Source organism: Schistocerca gregaria, chromosome 6 (assembly GCF_023897955.1).
Source record: "Schistocerca gregaria isolate iqSchGreg1 chromosome 6, iqSchGreg1.2, whole genome shotgun sequence".
Taxonomy (NCBI): Eukaryota; Metazoa; Arthropoda; class Insecta; order Orthoptera; family Acrididae; genus Schistocerca; species Schistocerca gregaria.
In genome coordinates, this window is record NC_064925.1 from 472,386,938 (window position 1) to 472,403,221 (window position 16,284).

The window sequence follows — 16,284 nt, forward strand, 5'->3', positions numbered from 1 at the left end:
GAACACGTACAAAACACGTAATCTACCGTTTCTAAAACACATTGAGCGGAGCTCGTGGTCTAGTGGTCAGCGTTGCTGCCTCTGGATGACGGGTTCCCGGGCTAGATTCCCTCCCGGGTTGAGGACTTTCTCCGCTCTGAGACTGGTTGTTTGTGTTATTCTCATCATTTCATCATCATCATCATTCGTGAAAGTGGCTAGATTGGGCTGTGTAAAGATTGGGACTTTGTACGAGCGCTGATGACTGTACAGCTGAGCACCACACAAACCAAACATCATCATCATAATCATTTATAATATTTCCCAAGTGTGTGGGACACATACCAAATAGGGCTAAGAGGAGATATTTAAAGAGTACAAAGAAGGTCAGCATGGATGCTGACGGGTTTGTTTGACCCATGGGAGAGAAGAAACGAGCTGACAGACGGTTGAAGGTAGACCAAGCTGTCTTTGTAAATTTCTAGAACCAACTTTAAGAGATGAATCTAGACATACATCACAACCCTCTACGTATCGTTACCTTAGGGATCGATAATACAAGACTAATTAGAGCACGCACAGACACATTTAAGCAGCCATTATTGCCACAATTCGTACGTGAATGGATCAACTGAAAAGCCTAATGACTGGTACGATGGCACGTACCCTCTAACACGTAATTCGCAGTGATGTGCAGTGAGCCGTGGCGGCTCATATCGATAGTGCCACTCTGGTGGTTTATCTTTCCTGCCACAGTCAGGGCGGTAAGCAGCGCCCTCTGGCGGCTACCCGAGGATTAATGAGGCGAGTTCCTGTGTGTGTGTGTGGGGGGGGGGGAGCTCCGTGACGTGGTGAAAGACGGTTGTCGGGTTGACGCAGCGAGTGTGGGACCGGATCTATCGCATGGACATATACAAGTTGGCTCTTAACGGAATCCGCCGTAGCAATCAGCGGGAAGCGGGCGTCCTGTAATTTGTGTGAAGGAGCAACGATTTTTGCATTGGATGTCCCAGTGGTTCCCGAGAGTTGTGGTCGCTGCTTTCGGAGAAGAGAATTGGTAAGAGCTTGTGTCTACGCTCTTTTCGATGTTGCTGACTGCCGTTATAAACGGGTGAAAATCAGGCGCTTGTATTGACTATAGAGGAACTAGCGATGTAAATTGATATTTGTGATTGAGTCTCACTTGTACTGTGACCATTTAGAGGCGAAAACTGTGGTGGTTTCATCGGGTTTGGTTCTTTGCTATGCAACTAAGGGAGTCAGTTATTTGGGGTAACTGAGGGAGCACCATTATGGTGTTCTAAGTGATACGTTCTCCACTTTTTGTCTGTGGCTTTGCGAATCGAAATCGTGGGGGAGTACATGTGTGAGTAATTTGCTATTGTATTGATAGTTATGTTGTAGAGACTGTTCTCTGGTGTGTTAAATCACGCACTGATTTGTAGCCAATCTAAGCAGAAGTTACCATGGATACTTGCTTAAGTGCTACTGTCCTTATGATTGGCGTTGTTTGTCTTTTGATTGTGGGTGTGCTCACGTTAAAAAAAAAATACGGCTTCTATTCATAAGGGTTGTCTAGTAAGGAAATTGCTTAAGGTGTTATCATATGCTGGCCTGTTTGCCTATCACATTGGCTTTTTTTTATGCAGTAACTGAAGGAATGTGTATGGTGGTTCAAGACTGTAGGCTGACTAGTATTTGAACTCGTGTCGAGTTGCGCGTGGTTAGAGGTGCCGCTATTGGGGAGCCGGCTCTCTGTTCGTGGATTTTGTAAGGATACGTGATGAGTGCATCGCTGTAGTTTTTCGCGTGCTAAATTGCGGGGTGTCGGTGTCGTCCTAGGGCTAGACTTGTGTTGTATGTTATATTGAAAGGGAATTAACTGTAACAAACATAACGGAGCTTTTAGTTTATTTTAGGTCTGTACATGATGTTAATATTTTGTCGATTGCGGCAATAACTTCCTGTGTGGGGAGATCCTCTGAGGGACTTGTATTGTTGCAGTGCAGTCCATCTGAAACGTGCTGCTTAAAACTTGGGACTGCAGCTCTCTAATGTTATATATTACTGTTTAATCTTAAATGTCTTGAATGTAATATGGTTGTTGAGGATTATGTAATTAATTTTGATCGCTGGTTCCTTAAAGGAAGTATTTCGTTTTAAAATATATGCTCGGTCAGAGTCTATTTAAATATGATTTTAACTCATCATTCAAATTTTCTAGTCTTGCTTTCTTAAAAGGCTTTCAGTTAAATGATTGCTATTTCCCTGTTTAAATGTTTTAAAGGAAAAGAATATTATTTTGTAATTTGTACTGATTGTTCCTTTTGGGTAATACCTGACTTTTGTTTTCAATAAATAAGTGTCTAGTCAATGGTGATGCACTGTTCTATTGCTAGCCTAACTCTTCCACTCCACAGCCTATTGAGCTGCTTTGTGTCGAAATTGTGTTCAGAACACCCCTCTGACTTGACACCTCATGCAGTACGTAGATGTAGATGTAGAAAGAAAGCAATAAAAAGAGAGCTGACTCGGCAGCTGCACGCCTGTTTGACTGCGATAAGTTGTCAGTGACATGTGCCTCGTACAGAGGAATCTGCACGCGTCGAGTTAACTAGAAGAAAACGTAATACACTCCCGCTTCCTGGAACGCGCGGGGCGCTGCTACTGCGGCGTGGGCGTTCCAGCAGCGGAGCTGACAGCGCGGAAGGTCCGCGTCAACACCGGCGGCCCGGCGCCCCGTGGAAGGGCTGCGGCCCGGAGCGAGATAAGACGGAAGGGAGAGGATGATGTATGTGGCGGCAAGGTGTCCCTGCCACGGCGTATAAATAAAGGGCCGCCCTCGCCCCGCCTGCACTGCTCTGTACTAAAATTTACGGCCGGGCCGACCGTACGCTGACAGCAACGAGCAGAGCAGTGTCTGCCAGAGGTGAGGCCCAACTCTCGCCGTATGTTTCCCTGAGTCAGAATCTCACGCCTCGGCCTTTCCAGGGTTAGAGGCAATCTCGAATGACTTGTGGTCACCTTCGACCTGAACACTGCCTTATGCTTTTATCTGAAAGAGGGAGTGTTGCCAACAGTTTTCAGTACATTTTGATTTACAAGTAATACTGCAGCAAAGAGGATAGGTGCACTCGTAGCGCGTCTCCCAAACTTTCACGGTTAAAGTGACTTTTTTTTTTCTCGTGTCAGAAAAATACATAGTTGCACAGTTAACATATTATATAGTCGTCGACCAAAATTTGGCCACTTGCAGTCCATTTTCCGTCGCTTGAAGGAGGTCTTCTGCAATACAGCAGACTGTACACAGACGACAATGGAGCACGTGCTGCAGAGACTGGACTTAAAGCACAAAATGAGCACCAGCATCGTCAAATATATATACACTCCTGGAAATTGAAATAAGAACACCGTGAATTCATTGTCCCAGGAAAGGGAAACTTTATTGACACATTCCTGGGGTCAGATACATCACATGATCACACTGACAGAACCACAGGCACATAGACACAGGCAACAGAGCATGCACAATGTCGGCACTAGTACAGTGTATATCCACCTTTCGCAGCAATGCAGGCTGCTATTCTCCCATGGAGACGATCGTAGAGATACTGGATGTAGTCCTGTGGAACGGCTTGCCATGCCATTTCCACCTGGCGCCTCAGTTGGACCAGCGTTCGTGCTGGACGTGCAGACCGCGTGAGACGACGCTTCATCCAGTCCCAAACATGCTCAATGGGGGACGGATCCAGGAGATCCTGCTGGCCAGGGTAGTTGACTTACACCTTATAGAGCACGTTGGGTGGCACGGGATACATACGGACGTGCATTGTCCTGTTGGAACAGCAAGTTCCCTTGCCGGTCTAGGAATGGTAGAACGATGGGTTCGATGACGGTTTGGATGTACCGTGCACTATTCAGTGTCCCCTCGACGATCACCAGAGGTGTACAGTCAGTGTAGGAGATTGCTACCCACACCATGATGCCGGGTGTTGGCCCTGTGTGCTTCGGTCGTATGCAGTCCTGATTGTGGCGCTCACCTGCACGGCGCCAAACACGCATACGACCATCATTGGCACCAAGGCAGAAGCGACTCTCATCGCTGAAGACGACACGTCTCCATTCGTCCCTCCATACACGCCTGTCGCGACACCACTGGAGGCGGGCTGCACGATGTTGGGGCGTTAGCGGAAGACGGCCTAACGGTGTGCGGGACCGTTGACCAGCTTCATGGAGACGGTTGCGAATGGTCCTCGCCGATACCCCAGGAGCAACAGTGTCCCTAATTTGCTGGGAAGTGGCGGTGCGGTCCCCTACGGCACTGCTTAGGATCCTACGGTCTTGGCGTGTATCCGTGCGTCGCTGCGGTCCGGTCCCAGGTCGACGGGCACGTGCACCTTCCGCCGACCACTGGCGACAACATCGATGTACTGTGGAGACCTCACGCCCCACGTGTTGAGCAATTCGGCGGTACGTCCACCCGGCCTCCCTCATGCCCACTATACGCCCTCGCTCAAAGTCCGTCAACTGCACATACGGTTCACGTCCACGCTGTCGCGGCATGCTACCAGTGTTAAAGACTGCGATGGAGCTCCGTATGCCACGGCAAACTGGCTGACACTGGCGGCGGCGGTGCACAAATGCTGCGCAGCTAGCGCCATTCGACGGCCAACACCGCGGTTCCTGGTGTGTCCGCTGTACCGTGCGTGTGATCATTGCTTGTACAGCCGTCTTGCAGTGTCCGGAGCAAGTATGGTGGGTCTGACACACCTGTGTCAATGTGTTCTTTTTTCCATTTCCAGGAGTGTATAAATAACAGCATATGCAAGAGTCGCCTTGTCAGCAGCACTGCTCTCAGTGGTGCTGACAAGGTGACTCTTGCATATCAATAATTCAAGAATTCAACATCGGGGAGAGTCTACAACCCTGCCTCACTCCCTTCCCAAACACTGCTTCCCTTTCTTGGCCCTCGACTCTTATAACTGCCATCTGGTTTTTGTACAAATTGTAAATAGCCTTTCGCTGCCAGTATTTTACCCCTGCCGCCTTTAGAATTTGAAAGAGAGTATTCCAGTCAACATTGTCAACAGCTTTCTCTAAATCTGCAAATGCTAGAAATGTAGGTTTGTCTTTCCTTAATCTTTCTTCTAAGATGAGTCATAAGGTCAGTATTGCCTCATGTTTTCCAACATTTCTACGGAATCCAAACTGATCTTCCCCGATGTCGGCTTCTACTAGTTTTTCCATTCATCTGTAAAGAATTCGCGTTAGTGTTTTGCAGCTGTCACTTACTGAACTGATAGTTTGGTAATTTTCACATCTGTCAGCACCTGCTTTCTTTGGGATTGGAATTAATATATTCTTCTTGAAGTCTGAGGGTATTTTACCTGTCTCATACTTCTTGCTCACCAGATGGTAGAGTTTTGTCAGGACTGGCTCTCCCAAGGCCGTCAGTAGTTCCAATGGAATGTTGTCTACTCCAGGGCCTTGTTTCGACTCAGGTCTTTCAGTGCTCTGTCAAACTCTTCCCGCAAAATCACATCTTCCATTTCATCTTCATCTACATCCTCTTCCATTTCCATAATATTGTCCTCAGGTACATCGCCCTTGTATAGACCGTCTATATACTCCTTACACCTATCTGCTTTCCATTCCTTGCTTAGAACTTGGTTTCCATCTGAGCTCTTGATATTCATACAAGTGGTTTTCTTTTCCCCAAAGGTCTCTTTAATTATCCCGTAGGCAGTATCTATCTTACCCCTAGTGAGATAAGCCTCTACATCCTTACATTTGTCCTCTAGCCATCCCTGCTTAGTCATTTTGCACTTCCTGTTGATCTCATTTTTGAGACGTTTGTATTCCTTTTTGCCTGCTTCATTTACTGCAATTTTGTATTTTCTCCTTTCGTCAATTAAGTTCAGTGTTTCTTCTGTTACCCAATTAGTTCTACGAGCCCTTTTCTTTTTACCTACTTGATCCTCTGCTGCCTTCACTACCTGATCAGAGCTACCCATTCTTATTCTACTGCACTTCTATCCCCCATTCCTGTCAATTGTTCCCTTATGCTCTCCCTGAAACTCTGTACAACCTCTGGTTCTTTCAGTTTATCCAGGTCCCATCTCCTTAAAGTCCCACGTTTTTTGCAGTTTCTTCAGTTTTAATCTGCAGTTCATAACCAATAGATTGTGATCGGAGTCCATATCTGCCCCTGGAAATGTCTTACAATTTAAAACCTGGTTCCTAAATCTCTGTCTTACCATTATATAATCTATCTGATACCTTCTAGTATCTTCAGGATTCTTCCATGTATAGAACCTCAAATCGTCAAATGTTAAACACAAAATCAGCACTAGCATCGTCTAATATATATAAATTGCAGCATATGCAAGAGTTTTTTGGACAACATGGTTGTGGAGAGAAGCAGAGATTATTATGATTAATCAATAATTCAAGAACAGTCTTTATTTATTATTGTTATAATACCGCCAACCGGATTCAACCCGACGTAGGGGTTATCTTCTGGGCGTTTACACCATTGGTCGACTGCTGGTGTAAACGGCCAGAAGATGACCCCTACGTTGGGTTGAAACTGGTTGGCAGTATTATAACAGTAATAAATGCGATTAAGACTGTTCTTGTATTAGTGATTAACCATACTAATCTCGGCTTCTCTCCACAACAATGTTGTCCAAAAAGCTCTTGCATATGCTGCAATTTACATATATTTGACGCTGCTAGTGCTGATTTTGTGTTTAACATTTGACGATGCCACTACGGCTCCAGTATACTAGGACATGTTTTTATAAAACAGATCAGAATGTGGCCATTATAAACCGAAATCCGTAGTCTGATGACAAAAATTTGTGGCCATAGACGTGAAGTAAAGGAAATTTATTCTGTATTCAGGTCACTGTTTCAGTCACGGCCACGTCGCAGCTTGTGACACTAAATGTTTTCTGAACTGTAGCCCCATCTTGCCAGATTAAACCTTGATATACCCACTCTCAGCTATTCAAAGATTCCCAGGTCAACCATTCCACGTCATGTCCTGGAGGCAGAGTTTCAGAAACTCTTTTTCTAACCAGTGGGAAGGGAAGTCTTATCCATCCAAAGTTGCACCTAGCATTTTCAGCAGTGGTAGTAAGTACCGTTGATGTTCTGGGAAACTCTTTCCGACTTCAGTCACTTCGAATGCAGTTTATACCCATGGAGGAGACGGGTTTGTTCTTGTTCCACTTTCTTTAGTTCCTTATTCGCCTTAATTTATCTTCGAATGGGAGGTGGTGCTGTTCCTGCATTTGACAGGAGTAGATTTCAAACAAGCTGTTACAATCTTGCTGGTATTATTGAGAACTACGTCTACCTGTATGGCATGCGATGAATGAAACCAAACAGGACAAGCGCACTCTGCTGGAGAATATGCTAATGCAAGTGCAGAGCTTCGAATGGTTTCAGGTTGACTGGCCAACCGTGATCCGGCCAATTTTCTTAGTGGATTGTCCCTGGTAGAAACTTTCAACTAACAATTCATGGAGTGTCTATTGAAAGTAAAAGGCCTGTCCAGCACACTCCTAGGTGTTGTGGAGAGCAGCAGTATTGTAACTCAAATCCTGATCATACTGTCATAAACTTACGAATAATTTCCCTATTTGTCAAATGAAAAGTATGTACTTCAGTCTCTAAGGGGTCTGGTTTAAGCTGATTTGCAGTATAGTATCTTGAGATATCTTCAAGGGCATTCGTGGGAGTGTTCTCCGCTGATTCAAAGTCAGAGCTCCGAGTGGCAAGAGCAAGGTCCTCAGTGTACAAGAAACACCTGGTGTTGGGGGATGTAGGTTGATCATTTGTATGTATGTTGAATAGGGTTGGAGACGGCACGCTTCCTTGGGGATGACCTTTTTCTGTAGTCTACATTGGCTGCGCTACCCTTGAAAGCCAACGAATAACCTGATGTTTTATAGAATTGCTGCGATGAACCTTGTTAGGCTAAAACCCCTTGGTCATATTGTATATCTTGTGTAGTAGTGATTTAAATGTTAGAGGACGCCGTATTGAATATTTTGAGGTAAACAACTTTATTCTAGATCTACAAATGGTTATTATCGTACTTGTCACTGTTAAAGTTAAAAGCTGGCCAAATGCCCTTTCTGTCGCCACCCCTTTACCCACCTGGACGGTTTACTTCAACGTTTAGTGTTACCCATCTGAAAGTGTGCGAACGTTTTATAACGTGTGTCAACGGTGTTATTGAAGCGTCACATGAGTGCCAACTGAGTGTTCACGTATTTGTATGTGGAAAACCACCTAAAAACCACATCCAAACTGGTCGGCACGACGGCACTCTTCGTTAATCCGCCGGCCCGAATCTATCCGGGGCTGGAGAGCCTTTGTGAATCCCGGAAGCGGTATGCTATTACTCGGGCGGCTCTCCGGGGCGGATATGGGGTAAAGAACTATGGGTCGGAAATGAATCAATAGTTTTCTGTTAATGTTACCACACACCTCGAAATTTTTTTTCTACAGTCACCTCTACATCATTACTCTACAAGCCACCTGATGGTATGTGGTGAAGGCTTCTTCTGGTACCGCTGACAACCTTCTCTTCCCATTCGCGAATGGCACGAGGGAAGAATGACTGTCTGTAGGCCTCTGTATTGGTTACAATTTCTCTAATTGTGTCGCTGTGGTAATTTCTCGAGACGTATGTGGGGGCAAGTAATGTGTTCTCCTGCTCTTTCCGTAAAGTACTCCCTCGAAATTTCAATGGAAAACTCCTCCTTTATCATCTCCAAAAATGTATGTGGATTCCTAAGGGACCAAACTGCTGACGTCATCGGTTCCTGGACTTACGCACTACTTAAACCAACTTAAACTAACTTATGCTAAGAACGACACACTCCCCATACCCGAAGGAGGACTCGAACCTCCGTCAAGAGGGGTCGCGTAATCCGTGACATGGCGCCTCTAACCACGCGGCCACTCCACGCGGCACACAACGCCTCTCTTTTAGTGTATGCCACTAGACTTCGTTAAGCATCTCTGCAACGCTTTCTCGGCGACCACACAATCCCAAGACGAAACGCGCTGCTCTTCGTCGGATCTTCACTACCTCTTCCATCAGCCCTTCTTGATAAGGGTTTCAGATATATGAACAGTACTCACGAATCGGTCAAGCAAGCACCTTGTAAGCCACACTTTTAATGGACCAATTAAAGTTGCTTAAGATTCTGCCTATGGATCTGTCTCGTATCTGCTTTTCCTATTATTTGTTTCATGTAGTCATTCAACCTAAGTTTGATCCGGATGGATACTCCTAGATATTTTACGGTAGTTAATGTTTCCAGAAATTTATCATCAACAGGGTAGTTGTAGAGTAGTGATTATCTTTTCCTATGTACGCGCAATATGGCGCATTTATATGCGTTCAGGGTCAAATGCCAGATCCTGCACCATTCGTCAATCATCTGCAGGTCCTTCTGGTGCTGCTGCCTTCTCTTAGACAATCACATCATCTGCAAACGTCTTTAAAGAGAGTCTGGCGCATTCTACTAGACCATTTACACAGGGTGTTGGAAAATACCGGTGACACACTTGTAGGATTTGTAGAGGGGAGTGAGTACGTAATATTTTGAACAGGGAACCCTTGTCCAGAAATATATCGTTTCCGTGCGACAGCCATCTGAAAATATGTTTGTTAGGTAGCTGTTCAATGGGGTTGTTGGTGGTGGGCGGGATCGGATCAGCTGATATCATTTGACGTCTGTCCTACCTCTGTGGTTTGGTTCGAGCCTCACTCACGTGTGCGTGCGTGTCAGAGCAACATGGTTGATTCCGTGTTTGCAGAATACACCGACACGATGCTTGTGACTGGCTAGGTGCAAGGTAATGGAAGAGCTGCTCGGTGCCTTTATCATGATCATTCTACAGAAAGTCCGACTCCACCGTATACCCATTTCGCCACAGTTATGCAAACAACTCAGATAAAGTGACTGCAGGCGTGACTGTGGTGCTCTAAGGAGACGCGCACACACGAAGTAGAAGAGGCCGTACTACATCACGTTGAAAAATTTGGAAATTGGTACCCAACTGCTGAGGTCATCGGTCCCTAGGCTTACACACTACTTTATCTAACTTAAACTAACTTACGCTAAGGGCAACACACACAACCATGCCCGAGGGAGGACTCGAACCTCCAACGGGGGCAGCCGCGCAAACCGTGGCAAGACGCCCAAGAACGAGCGGCTACACTTCAAGGCATGAAGTTGAACAGAGCCCATCAACGAGTGTGTGGGCAGTTTCTTTGGCTGCTAATAAGTGGAACTGTAAAACAAGTTAAAACATGTCTTCTAATAAGTGGAATTGTAAAACAAGTTCAAACCTGGAAGTATGGATAAAGGCTAGTGCCCATATACCATGAAGTGTTATTTCTTGTTACTACCTTATTGACATAAATAGCTCTGAAACAGGTAAACCATTTTAGTTAATTACAACACAGACTGAGTAAGATATCAGATCTCAATAATAGGGCAATAAAAACAGGCAGCCTTTCATTAATAAGAGTTTCTGCTAACCGAAATGTTGAAACATTTCTTAATTTAATTAAAAGCGAACAGCTTCAGTTAAGTAAAATTACCAGACCTTCAGTCATAATAGGTTTAGTTAAGTGAAATTACCAAGTAGAAAAGAAGCAGGCCTTCTTTAATAACAGCTTCAGCTAAATGAGACTACCAAACTGAAAGTATGTAGTCCTTCATTAATAACAGCTTCAGTTAAGTAACCAAGAGTTTGAATTAACTCCTTACTAGGTGTGCACCAGAAGGAGCGCAAGACTACACCAGATGTTAAGACCAAGAAATGTTGCAACATGAGGACCGGTCTTCCAAGCGCCTTTTCTTTGGGTACACGTGGGCAAAAGAAATTTTAACACAGCAATGTTAGTTATGTGAAAGCAACAATGACTAGCCAACGATATACCTGTGCCACTGCAAGATACCGTCTCTACAACGATGGCGAAACGCCTGAAAGAAAACTAAGGTGCCAAACCCAATTACGTAGCCTTGGATATCGCAGATTTGTAGATGAAAGCACATCCTAAGCCAATATAATTAACAGAGTGATGACATCTGCAAAGCCCAAAGGTATCTCAATACCGGCACCTAAAATAGATCGGCTAAGAAATCACATCAGATCTATAAGTATAAATAATAACAGTTAAGGCCTCAAATTGCAAAACTTAACTGAAGTTCACGAAACGAAGTTGAAGCTCACCTGTTCCAAAGGAAACCTAGAATTCAGCACAGGGAAACTTTCTTCAACTCCCTCATCGGTGTGCAACGTCCCAGAGCTGGCTGGCCAGGTTACACAAGAAGACGACACTCCAAGTCCGCCACGGATTCAAATAGGCCCACAAATACGCCTAGCAACCACTTGCCAGATGTCGAGCTCAAGACGCTTCCGCAAGTTCTCGCCTTAAAGCCGGTTCTCGCTAGGGCTTCCGCTCGTCAAAACCGCGTGGCAGCGACGTGGTTGCCCTGGAAACACAGTCAGCAGCGGGGCAAAATGGTGTCTGCGTCGCGGTTTGTCCATGTCGAACCGCTGCCGCTGCTGCGTGCCGCGCTCCAGGTCCGCGCCGCCAATCACAGAACGCGCTGAGCGTGACGTCAGGTACGGAACCTCCGGCCACATGAACTTCCGCCGAACCGCTGGCGCGGACGCGGCGGCAGCTATGAAATACTTATCAACCGATCACAAGGAAACTATTCGACAGAAAAATTTGATTCTTGTGCATGTTGCAGCCTGATGTATTCTCTCGATAAACGACCGAATTTCGTATTGTTACTCGTCGTGGTTACTTGCTATATCGCATTTACGCAAACCATTACACGAAAGTTTAATCAGTGTGCAGAGGTAAAAACGCATGGCGTGGACTTTGCGAACAGTTCATTTTAGGTAATACGTTATTGTGTATGAAATTTAGTCAACATATCGAACTTGTTTTTAAAGCTAAGAGCAGGATGATAGCTATCACAATTCTCGAGATATTGAATGATATGTCGGCGGACGGGCTGTGCGGTAACGGCGCGCGTGTCGCTCGCGATGCGACCGCTACTTCGTCCTGCTCGTCGTAAACCATGTAGTTTTATTAACCGCAAATTTCGTAAGCGGTTCAAGAAATCTAAACGTGATTTTTTGCAAATGATAACTTGTAAAAAGTCATGTATTACGTCGCATGATAAATATCCAAAATATATTTATCTACCAAGATATGAATGTGACTACAGTTTTTCAGAATGGAAGGGTGAATTTTTTAAATGACATTTAATAGCATGTGGAATGAGAATTAGTGACATAGAATACGTTAATATTTACAATATTCTATATACTAATTTGCTGGTGTGTCAAAAGATGTAATTTGCTAAGTATCTACAGCTACTGATTATTTCCTTTGGAAGGTAACAATCTTTTTTTCTTGCTCTAGTGTACTTTATTTGTTGTTGAGTCCTGCCGACTGACGAGTCGTGCGTCTGAGAGCGGCCTAAATACTGAGGAAAGTGGGTGTGGTCTAGCTTGCACATAGTAGCAGAGACAAAAATGTTGTTGTTGTTGTTGTGGTCTTCAGTCCTGAGACTGGTTTGATGCAGCTCTCCATGATACCCTACCCTGTGCAAGCTTCTTCATCTCCCAGTACTTACTGCAACACACATCCTTCTGAATCTGCTTAGTGTATTCATCTCTTGGTCTCCATCTACGATTTTTACTCTCCACGCTGTCTTCCAATGCTAAATTTGTGATCCCTTGATGCCTCAGAACATGTCCTACTAACCAGTCCCTTCTTTTTGTCAAATTGTGCCACATACTCCTCTTCTCCCCAATTCTATTCAATACTTCATCATTAGTTATGTTATCCACCCATCTAATCTTCAGAATTCTTCTGTAGCACCACATTTCGAAAGCTTCTATTCTCTTCTTGTCCAAACTATTTCTCGTCCATGTTTCACTTCCATACATGGCTACACTTCATTCAACTACTTTCACAAACGACTTCCTGACACCTGACACTTAAATCTATACTCGATGTTGACAAATTTCTCTTCTTCAGAAACGCTTTCCTCCATTATCCTTGTTTTGCTTTTGTTGATGTACATCTTATATCCTCTTTTCAAGACATTGTCCATTCCGTTCAACTACTTTTCCAAGCCCTTTGCTATCTCTGATAGAATTACAATGTCATCGGCGAACCTCAAAGTTTTTATTTCTTCTCCATAGATTTTAATACCTACTCCAAATTTTTCTTTTGTTTCCTTTACTGCTTGCTCAATAAATAGATTGAATAACATCAGGGAGAGGCTACAACCCTGTCTCACTCCCTTCCCAAACACTGCTTCACTTTCATGCCCCTCGACTCTTATAACTGCCATCTGGTTTATGTACAAATTGTAAATAGCCTTTCTCTCCCTGTATTTTACCCCTGCCGCCTTTAGAATTTGAAAGAGAGTATTCCAGTCAACATTGTCAAAAGCTTTCTCTAAATCTGCAAATGCTAGAAATGTAGGTTTGTCTTTCCTTAATCTTTCTTCTAAGATGAGTCATAAGGTCAGTATTGCCTCATGTTTTCCAACATTTCTACGAAATCCAAACTGATCTTCCCTGAGGTCGGCTTCTACTAGTTTTTCCATTCATCTGTAAAGAATTCGCGTTAGTGTTTTGCAGCTGTGACTTACTAAACTGATAGTTCGGTAATTTTCACATCAGTCAACACCTGTTTTCTTTGGGATTGGAATTATTACATTCTTCTTGAAGTCTGAGGGTATTTCACCTGTCTCATACTTCTTGCTCACCAGATGGTAGAGTTTTGTCAGGACTGGCTCTCCCAACGCCGTCAGTAGTTCCAATGGAATGTTGTCTACTCCGGGGCCTTGTTTCGACTCAGGTCTTTCAGTGCTCTGTCAAACTCTTCACGCAGTATCGTATCTCCCAATTTATCTTCATCTACATCCTCTTCCATTTCCAGAATATTGTCCTCAAGTACATTGCCCTTGTATAGACCGTCTATATACTCCTTCCACCTTTCTGCTTTCCCTTCCTTGCTTAGAACTGGGTTTCCAACTGAGCTCTTGATATTCATACAAGTGGTTTTCTTTTCCCCAAAGGTCTCTTTAATTTTCCTGTAGGCAGTATCTATCTTACCCCTAGTGAGATAAGCCTCTACATCCTTACATTTGTCCTCTAGCCATCCCTGCTTAGTTATTTTGCACTTTCTGTCGATATCATTTTTGAGACGTTTGTATTCCTTTTTGCCTGCTTCATTTACTGCAGTTTTATATTTTCTCCTTTCGTCAATTAATTCAATATTTCTTCTGTTACCCAATTAGTTCTACGAGCCCTTTTCTTTTTACCTACTTGATCCTCTGCTGCCTTCAATACTTTATCAGAGCTACCCATTCTTTTTCTACTGTACTTCTGTCCCCCATTCCTGCCAATTGTTCCCTTATGCTCTCCGTGAAACTCTGTACAACCTCTGGTTCTTTCAGTTTATCCAGGTCCCATCTCCTTAAAGTCCCACGTTTTTTGCAGTTTCTTCAGTTTTAATCTGCAGTTCATAACCAATAGATTGTGATCGGAGTCCACATCTGCTCCTGGAAATGTGTTACAATTTAAAACCTGGTTCCTAAATCTCTGTCTTACCATTATATAATCTATCTGATACCTTCTAGTATCTCCAGGATTCCTCCATGTCTACAACCTTCTTTCATGATATTTGAACCAATAGTTAGCCAAGCTTAAGTTATGCTCTGTGCAAAACTCTACCAGGCCGCTTCCTCTTTCATTTCTTAGCTCCAATCCATAATCACCTACGATGTTTCCTTCTTTCCCTTTCCCTACTCTCGAATTCCAGTCACCCATGACTATTAAGTTTTCGTCTCCCTAGACTACCTGAATAATTTCTTTTATCTCATCATACATTTCTTCAATTTGTTCATCATCTGCAGAGCTAGTTTGCATATAAACTTGTACTGCTGTAGCAGGCGTGGGCTTCATGTCTGTCTTGGCCACAATAATGCGTTCACTATGCTGTTTGTAGTAGCTTACCCGCCCTCCTATTTTTTAATTCATTATTAAACCTACTCCTGCATTATCCCTATTTGATTTTGTGTTTATAACCCTGTATTCACCAGACCAAAACTCTTGTTCCTCCTGCCACCGAACTTCACTAATTCCCACTGCACCTAACTTTAACCTATCCATTTCCGTTTTTAAATTTTCTAATCTACCTGCCGGTTAAGGGATCTGACATTCCACACTCCGATCCATAGAACGCCAGTTTTCTTTTTCCTGATAACGACATCTTCTTGAGTAGTTTCCACTCAGAGTTTCGAATGGGGGACTATTTTACCTACAGAATATTTTACCCTGCCAGCCGCGGTGGTCTCGCGGTTCTAGGTGCGCAGTCCGGAACCGTGCGACTGCTGCGGTCGCAGATTCGAATCCTGCCTCGGGCATGGATGTGTGTGATGTCCTTAGGTTAGTTAGGTTTAAGTAGTTCTAAGTTCTAGGGGACTGATGACCACAGCAGTTGAGTCCCATAGTGCTCAGAGCCATTTGAACCATTGTACCCAAGAGGACGCCATCATCATTTAATAATACAGTAAAGCTGCATGCCCTCGGGAAAAATTACGGCTGTAGTTTCCCCTTGCTTTCAGCTGTTCGCAGAACCAGCACAGCATGGCCGTTTTGGTTAATGTTGCAAGGCCAGGTTAGTCAATCACCAGACTGTCGCCCCTGCAACTACTGAAAAGGCTGCTGCCCCTCTTCAGGAACCACACGTTTGTCTGGCCTCTCAAAAGACACCTCTCCATTGTGGTTGCACCCACGGTACGGCTATCTGTATCGCTGAGGCATGCAAGCCTCCCCACCAACGGCAAGGTCTATGGTTCATGGGGAAATCACTTACCGTTTCTGTAACGCCAGTCCATATCTCGCTTTATTTCAAGGATTCTTCTTTTCCATTAAAATTATCTTCACATTTATATATTTCAATAGCCTCCCTATATAGTTGTGGACAATAGTTCGTGGTAGCACTTAAAACTGTAGTTTCAGAAAACTTAACTACATGGTTACCTGACTGAAGTGCATGTTCCTCAATGGCCAATTTATCTATTTTACCCAGTCGGCAAAGACTTTTATGCTCCTTTACCCTCATATTCACACTTCTTTTCGTAGTACCAATATAGACCTTGCCACAGGTACACGGAATTTTGTACAGACAGCTAGATGATAATGGTGGTCTTCTATCTTTAACAGAAC